Source organism: Coregonus clupeaformis, unplaced genomic scaffold (genome assembly GCF_020615455.1).
Source record: "Coregonus clupeaformis isolate EN_2021a unplaced genomic scaffold, ASM2061545v1 scaf2107, whole genome shotgun sequence".
Classification (NCBI taxonomy): Eukaryota; Metazoa; Chordata; class Actinopteri; order Salmoniformes; family Salmonidae; genus Coregonus; species Coregonus clupeaformis.
Genome location: NW_025535561.1, coordinates 35,743 through 44,848, shown reverse-complemented (window position 1 = coordinate 44,848; position 9,106 = coordinate 35,743). Strand labels below are relative to the sequence as shown.

The 9,106-nt window shown below is 45.8% G+C and overlaps 1 pseudogene; it reads right to left on the bottom strand.

Annotated features, from left to right (window-relative positions):
• Positions 1–2,167: 2,167 nt before the first annotated feature.
• LOC123488267 lies at positions 2,168–3,283 on the bottom strand (annotated as a pseudogene).
• Between the last annotated feature and the right edge of the window lie 5,823 nt (positions 3,284–9,106).

Sequence of the window (9,106 nt, the reverse complement as noted above, 5' to 3'; positions counted from 1 at the left end):
CTTCTGAAGCCAAGTCTTTACCTCTGTTCCACAAACTGTACACCAGTAATCAATTGTCGTCCTGATCAGAGCTCTATAAATATCCATCAACGATTGTCTGTCAGCACCCCATTCATAACCAGAGACCCACACAACCAACTACCGCGAAAGTTAATGAATGAGAGAGACAGAGACATCGTTACAACACTGTACATAGCCATAATATAATGGTTCTTCTACTTTGGAGATTAACAGCGGTTGGCATCCAATATGTTGCATTACCGCCCCCAACTGGACTATAATATAAATCCATTATACTTTGTTATACAAAATGGGAAAAGGGGAAATTATAATAATACAAAAAACACCCTTCCAACTAACCCTACACTCATTAAATACCCACTACCCCATTCCACTACTTTGACCCTATCTGTTCCTGCACAATGCCAACGGCCTGGGAGGACGGGACACCACCACTCAACAAACCCTGTAACTCTTCTGAAGTCTAATCTTGTATGCCCAAATACTTCTCTGCAGCTGCCACCACAACATCTATTTTCTGTGATTTACGTTCCATTTCTGCGGTACAGTTGATAACCATTGCTATGAACGCTAAGAAGCTAACATTACTGAAGCATATATCACTCGTTGGCCTATCCCTCTGTGCTGGCACAGATCTACTACTCACAGGGATCCTCTCAGGATCTCTCACCCTTGACCCATCCTCCTCTACTTTCTTCACTGCCTCAGCATACGACACCTTATGCACTACTCTGACTCTAGCCACCTCAACCTGCCTCTCTCGCACCGGACACTTCCGATCCCCAGCAACATGGGCATCCCAACAGTTGACACACACAACTTTATCCACCGAAACTACACAAACCTCTATCCCATGCCCTCATGCACACTTCCCACATCTTGGAATCTCCCTCCTACAAACTGCTGCAACATGACCATAAACGTTGCACCTGAATCAGCACAGTGGATTCGCCACAAAAGCTCTAACAGGATAACTGATATATCCTAACATGACTTTATCGGGTAAAGACTCAAAACTCAAAAGGACTGACTCCTCTGTTTCACCACGCTCAACACGGGTTCTGCGTCCCACCAAACGGCGGGAATCACAAACACCAGGAATCTTCATCTTCAATTGCTCCACTTCTACACTTAATGCTATCCCAGAAATCACTCCTTTCAATGGTGCCCTGTTCCTAAGAGCAAAGCAAGAAACAGATCAAGACCCAAAGTTGCGTGACACGGAGTGCCCACTCCCTCTGGTCAGAAGAAACACAAACAAATATCACAAGTCCACTACAGGTTACCTTCACTGATTCAACTGCACCCAACTCCTTTCCCACCCACCCTGAAACCACAAATGGATCTGCCAAAAGGTATGGATCCACTTTCTCCAAAAATGTAACTCCTACTGCACCAGATTCTTCTTTATCATGTCCATTGATGCCAGGCTCTGGTTCTGAGCTCTTCACCACACCTTCTACCTCACTTAACTCTCCCTCATTCATTTCCATTTCACCTCCAGAACTCTGTCTGGCGCACGGCTCACTCTGTTTGCACTTGAATTATAACATTTGAAATGTCTCTATTACTTTGAAACGTTTGTGAGTGTAACGTTTACTGTTAATTTCTGATCATTGATTTCACTTTCATTTATTATTTATTTAACCTGCTTTGGTAATGTAACATGTTTCCCATGTCAATAAAGCCCATTTAATTTAATTGAGAGAGAGTGAGAGCGAGAGAGCTCTGTTAATGTATAGCGGACATGAGTCACTCATGGTTACTCATGGTCATGTGATGAGGTAGCCCACTTGTGACTTTAAAATCAGTGTCGGCCGAGTAGGGAATCTCCTCTTGGTGTAACATAATAATATATAATATGCCATTTAGCAGACGCTTTTATCCAAAGCGACTTACAGTCATGTGTGCACACATTTTTACGTATGGGTGGTCCCGGGGATCGAACCCCCAAGATGTTGGTTTCTCCCGCAGTAGACCCGGGTTCATATCCCGTCAGTTACATTAAGCCGTGTGTTCTCTGAAAGGGGTCCTGTTTCCAACAGTGGGGTCAGTGGGATTAGATAGAGGCCTGTCTCTCTCCCTCTCTCTGACTGGAGGAGAGAAGTGAAATGGCGTGTCTCCTCTGGTCAACAATACTCACCTTGAGAGACTCCACAGCCTGTTGGAGCTCCTTCAGCTCCTTCTCTCTCTCCTGGAATCTCTGCTGGACCTTCTGCTGACTCATCCCCAGCTGCCTCTGTGGAGAATCACTCTTCAATGATCTATCAAGCTTTATTTGTCCACTAGATCAATAGTATAGTAATGTGACATAGGGCACATAGAGAGGAAGGTATATAATCTTGAGGAAGTCACTTTCCAATATTATATTTGTTTATCTTGCTATGTGAAAGATTATAGTTTTTATGGTAGGCGTACACGTATCAAAGGGTTAAGGCTGAACTTTGGACTTATAAAAGGGCATTCAGAATGATAATAGTGTTTGACTTTAGAAAATGGTGATACATTTGGATCAAACTCAATATACTCAAGGTTTGTGTTCATATTTATTCTGCAGAGGATTGATTTCATTTGAATGATCTCATATTCAAACAGCCTTAGTTCCTACTGTATCTTTAATTCTTTGTTTATCAGACAGTCACCAACAAGTAGTTCTGGTCTTACCTGTTTCTCAGTCCTCTCTGCTGCAGCTGACACTGTATCATGGCCTTTATGTTCATCCATCACACACTGATAACAGATACACTGCTGATCGGGTACGACAGTAAACCTCCAGCAGTTTGTCATGATGAGAGCAGATCTTCTCCTGTAGTTGTGCGGTGGCTTTGACCAGCTTGTGCTTCTTCAAAGCAGGAGATTCATAGTGAGATTGGAGGTGAATCTCACAGTAAGAGGCCAGACACACCAGACAGGACATGAGGGCTTTCCGCTTTCTGGTCCCAGTGCAGACATCACACGCCACATCTCCAGGTCCAGCATAGCACAGAGCAGGAGGGGCAGCAGCCTGGAGTCCTGTCTTCTTCAGTTTCTCCACCACTTCAGCCAACATGTTATTTTTCCTCAGATTAGGCCTTGGAGTGAAGGTCTCTCTGCACTGAGGACAGCTACAGACCCCTTTCAGAACATCCTGATCCCAGCAGCCCTCAATACAGCTCCTACAGTAACTGTGTCCACAGGGAATAACCACCGGCTCCTTCAGTAGATCCAGACAGACAGAACAACAGAACTGGTCCTGGTCCAGCAGAACTCCCTGCTGAGCCATTTGGACGGTTGTTCACTCTCACACAGACAGACGACACAGAGACTCAGATCAGTTTAGTTTCCTCAGAAGAAAGTTTGTGGGACTTCCTGGTTCTGCCAGAAGGGTGGGGTTAGAGGGAGGGAGGGGTTAGAGGGAGAGAGAGAGAGAGAGAGAGAGAGAGAGAGAGAGAGAGAGAGAGAGAGAGAGAGAGAGAGAGAGAGAGAGAGAGAGAGAGAGAGAGAACTGTCCACAATGTTAATAGAGACAAAGATTTGTGTTCCTAGGTTAGGGCCCTTAATATGGAATAAATTAAATAGAGTGGTTAGAATATATAAAGGGTAACAGTTTATATGAAGTACATATATATAATGCTTTTAATGAATTGTGTAATGCCTTAAACTTATGTGCTATGACACTAACTATAACCATCCATAATAACTAATATGTTGTTGTAAAACTGTACAATGTGTTATAGATAATTAGCTACAATGGGGAGGGGGACTTGAAATGGATACAATGTACTGTAGCTGAAATGAATACCGTATGTATTGACTGATCATTGAGAATGATGTAACACTTTACATTACAGTGTGTTTATTGGTGTGTAATTATTCCTGTTAGTACAGTGGTGTAAAAGTACTGTGAAGCCTCATTCTTACACTGTACTAGCAGCAGTAACCCTAGCCAGTAATAAGGCTACTGTAATGGAAAGTGTTACAGGAAATATAAAGGAAGGATTTATACATGTCATCTATGATATACTCTATGTAATGATATGTCTATGTCTTCTATATGGTGTTCTTACTGTTGTAATGATATGTTTATGTCTGTTCTATACTGTATGTAATGATATGTCTATGTCTTCTATATGGTGTTCTATACTGTATGTAATGATATGTCTATGTCTTCTAGATGGTGTTCTATACTGTATGTAATGATATGTCTATGTCTTCTATATGGTGTTCTATACTGTATGTAATGATATGGCTATGTCTTCTAGATGGTGTTCTATACTGTATGTAATGATATGTCTATGTCTTCTATATGGTGTTCTATACTGTATGTAATGATATGTCTATGTCTTCTATATGGTGTTCTATACTGTATGTAATGATATGTCTATGTCTTCTAGATGGTGTTCTATACTGTATGTAATGATATGTCTATGTCTTCTATATGGTGTTCTATACTGTATGAATTCTGAGGATTTGAAATATGAATCTATAATCATGCTTCCCTTTCAATGTCAATGTGTATTTGTAACATTCTAACCCTGTTTACAATAGTGCTTTGACGAAGAAGCTTTCTCCAAAACGTGTCAGCAAGTAATATCACTGAAGGGAATGAATCTGCCGTCCTGCACCTTATTTTACAAACAGTGAGCACGAGAGGGTGGTGACCTGGGGGATCTGAGGTACTGGAATGCATAAAAATATATAAATCCTTTATAATAAAGCATTGCATTCATATCATCACATTTGGGTAGTGGCATAGAGCAGTAGAGTAGAGGCACTTCCAGAAGTTGGACACATGGGGGACATTTTTAGTAGCATAATGGCCGAGAAAATGTTGGCCTTTTATAAACGCATTTCATGCAATTCTATGTCATTTTACATGACGAGACTTTGGTAGAGTATTTGTTAATACCACACAAATGATGGAAATGGCAGGCTACACTGACAACCTGAGAATCAGAGATCAATAAAAACGACCTTGTCTTGAATCCATCAATAGCCGAGGCCTAGGTGTGTGGAGACACATATTGTAGGCTACAATATGAGGAGGAAATTATAGTCCTAAAAATGCTTTCCAGTTTCACTGACTCACCCAATGATGCACAGCTCCCTCACTGGTGATGGCCGATGCACTCGTGCCAAAGGCCTACCTCTCTCTCTCTCTTTTGTAAAACAATATTTGGAAGTTGATCAAATATTTTGTTGGCCTCCAGCATAGAGTCTAAATAAATTATGAAGTGCAACGCTTGAGAGATGAGAGTTCAGGCTCCTGTCTATCAGAGCAGAGAGAGAGAGAGATCATAGAAAGTGAATCTCATTCTAGTTATGTGAGAGATACAGGCGTGCTTCTCACACAGCCACCGTCACCAACATATACTATACCTGTCACGCCCTGGCTCTGGGGACTCTAGTATGTTGAGCCAGGGTGTGAGTTTTCATTTGTTTATGTTCTAGTTGTTGTATATCTATGTTGGCCAGGGTGGCTCCCAATCAGAGACGGCTGTAGCTCGTTGTCTCTGATTGGGAGTCATACTTAGGTAGCCGTTAGGCATTCATTATTTGTGGTTTCTTGTTCGGTGTTGGTTTGTTTATGTAACCAGGGACGTCACGTTTTCGTTTTGTTGTTTTGATCGTGTGATCATTCTAATAATACAAATGTTCGCATTCAACGCTGCGCCTTGGTCCTCCTCTCTTACCGACGTTCGTGACAGAAGAAACCACCAAGATGTGACCAAGCAGCGTGTCCAGGAGCCATCGCCAGGGAGATCCCTAACAGATCTCCTTCGCCTCCTCGACTGGGTCAAGCCGAGTGAGGAAGAGAAGGGCTTGACATTGTGGCAGAAGGGCGAAAGGCTGGCGAGGGACATGGAGACCTGGTCCACGGGTAGGGGAGACGCCCAGAAAATTCATTTGTGGTTTAGGGGGGGGCTAACGCCGTGGACGACGGGCCAGCAGGAGACCGCGGCAGAGCGGCCCAGCGGATTGGCAGAGGAGGCCGCCAGGTTACGGGGGCCACTGGTCGAAGAGGGGGTGGAAGATGTAGAGGCACGGCGAGAGGTACTGGCGTGTGTTGCCAGTCCGGTCCAGCCTGTTCCTGTTCCCCACGTAGGGCCAGTGGTGTGTGTTCCCAGTACGGTCCGGCCTGTTCCTGCCACGCACCAAGTCTACGGTGCGCATCGCCAGCTCGGCCCGCCCATTCCTGCTCCCCGCACAAGTCAGTGGTGCGTTTCGTCAGCCCTGTCCGGCCCGTTCCTGCTCTCCGCACCAAGTCTGTGGTGCGCGCCGCCAGCCCAGTCCGGCCCATTCATGCTCCCCGTACCAAGTCAGTGGTGCTTGCGCCAGCCCGGTCCGCCCGCTCCTGCTCCCCGCACCAAGACAGTGGTGCGTTTCGTCAGCCCGGCTCGCCCGCTCCCTGCCCCCACACCAAGCCAGTGGTGTGCGTCTTCAGTCCGGCACGGCCCGTGCCTGTTCCACCGGTGGCGGGTCCGGCACCGGTCAGGTGCTGCGTCACGCCGGAGCTAGAGCAATCCGCTCCACCAGTGTTCAGTTCAGCTCTGGTCAGCAGGGCCAGACCGACCAGGGGTACTTTGGGGGGTTAGAGAAGGAGTGGGGGCTCATGTCCGGAGCCGGATCCGCCGCCGAGGCGGGAGTGCCCACCCGGTCCCTCCTGTTGTAGTTGGTTGGCGCGGTCGGAGTCCGCGCCTTTAGGGGGGTACTGTCACGCCCTGGCTCTGGGGACTCTAGTATGTTGAGCCAGGGTGTGAGTTTTCATTTGTTTATGTTCTAGTTGTTGTATATCTATGTTGGCTGTGGCTCCCAATCAGAGACGGCTGTAGCTCGTTGTCTCTGATTGGGAGTCATACTTAGGTAGCCGTTAGGCATTCATTATTTGTGGTTTCTTGTTCCGTGTTGGTTTGTTTATGTAACCAGGGACGTCACGTTTTCGTTTTGTTGTTTTGATCGTGTGATCATTCTAATAATACAAATGTTCGCATTCAACGCTGCGCCTTGGTCCTCCTCTATGAATGACGATCGTGACAATACCCACATACTCTAGTGTAGCTGTGGGGCTTACAAGTCTGAATTTCTTACAGCCTAATTTTCAAGACATCAATGTACAGCAACATTTTTAGGTGTCACTGCAGAACACCCTCCATATGCATATGAACACATACTCAGAGGTGGGGCTTACAAGACTCACATTTCATATACTCAGAGGTGGGGCTTACAAGACTCACATTTCATATACTTTTCAAGACATCACTGTAGGACAAACATTTGATTTGATATCAGAATATACTTCAAATAAAATAAATCAATGTATGCTACAGCAGAACACATATTATAGTATATAGGCCTCCTGCCTATCTGATAATATGAAGCGCATATTCAGATTAACTTCACAGTACAGAACAAGTTTGTAAAGTTTTCCAGAACCTCCCACAACACGGCCATTTCCTGGTGCGTCTTCTCCTCCCTATTTCTTGTTTTGCTCCTGTGTCTGTGACACATCTGTGTCCTTTAGCAATCCATGACCTCACATAGGGGACTGGGTTGAATTTGGTCAGGGGGGGCCAACAAGGTTCAGATAGAGTAGCCCTGATATGGTGGAGGTATGCAGAGAGGCGCGGGTTGAGGTGCAAATCAGATTCATTTGAGAAAATCCCTGCTGGCCTTCTGCACTGGAGATGAGGATGGTGCTGACCACCATCAACATCTCTTTAAGTCCATCTGGAGATGAGGATGGTGCTGACCTCCATCAACATCTCTTTAAGTCCATCTGGAGATGGGGATGGTGCTGACCACCATCCACATCTCTTTAAGTCCATCTGGAGATGAGGATAGTGCTGACCACCATCAACATCTCTTTAAGTCCATCTGGAGATGGGGATGGTGCTGACCTCCATCAACATCTCTTTAAGTCCATCTGGAAAGTCTCCTTTATCATTACCATCAGTGTCCCTGTACTGCCTGTAGGCCCGTATGACCGTACGTGGACTGTCAATGCCAAACCTCTGGCAGAGAGATTCTATCACAGTTTCTCCATACAGTGCTCCTGCATCCTCTGGCCAGTATTGAGCATAAAGCACCTTCAGCTCCTCTATGAACTGGCTGTATCCTGTATTATCCACTGGTAACTGCCCTGTGTGCAGTAATAACACCCTCACTTCCCTGGTGACTGCCCTGTGTGCAGTAATAACACCCTCACTTCCCTGGTGACTGCCCTGTGTGCAGTAATTACACCCTCACTTCCCTGGTGACTGCCTTGTGTGCAGTAATAACACCCTCACTTCCCTGGTGACTGCCCTGTGTGCAGTAATTACACCCTCACTTCCCTGGTGACTGCCCTGTGTGCAGTAATTACACCCTCACTTCCCTGGTGACTGCCCTGTGTGCAGTAATTACACCCTCACTTCCCTGGTGACTGCCCTGTGTGCAGTAATAACACCCTCACTTCCCTGGTGACTGCCCTGTGTGCAGTAATTACACGCTCACTTCCCTGGTGACTGCCCTGTGTGCAGTAATAACACCATCACTTCCCTGGTGACTGCCCTGTGTGCAGTAATTACACGCTCACTTCCCTGGTGACTGCCCTGTGTGCAGTAATAACACCATCACTTCCCTGGTGACTGCCCTGTGTGCAGTAATAACACCCTCACTTCCCTGGTGACTGCCCTGTGTGCAGTAATAACACCCTCACTTCCCTGGTGACTGCCCTGTGTGCAGTAATAACACCCTCACTTCCCTGGTGACTGCCCTGTGTGCAGTAATAACACCCTCACTTCCCTGGTGACTGCCCTGTGTGTCTCTCATTTGGAGCTCGAGTGACAATTCAGATAGTTCTTTAAATGCATCACACATAAGACCTAGATTGTTAACAAACGCATGCGAGGATACCCGCATGGCAAGGCCACTATAACTCTGACGGGTCACGCCGTCGCGGGAGGCATCCTCAGCTGCTGTGGTGAAATGCTTGTGAAGAGCCGGGTAATTTCTCCACACAGAATATACAGTTCTAAGGAGACCAATAGTTTAAATTTTTACATTTACATTTTAGTCATTTAGCAGACGCTCTTATCCAGAGCCACTTACAGTTAGTGAGTGCATA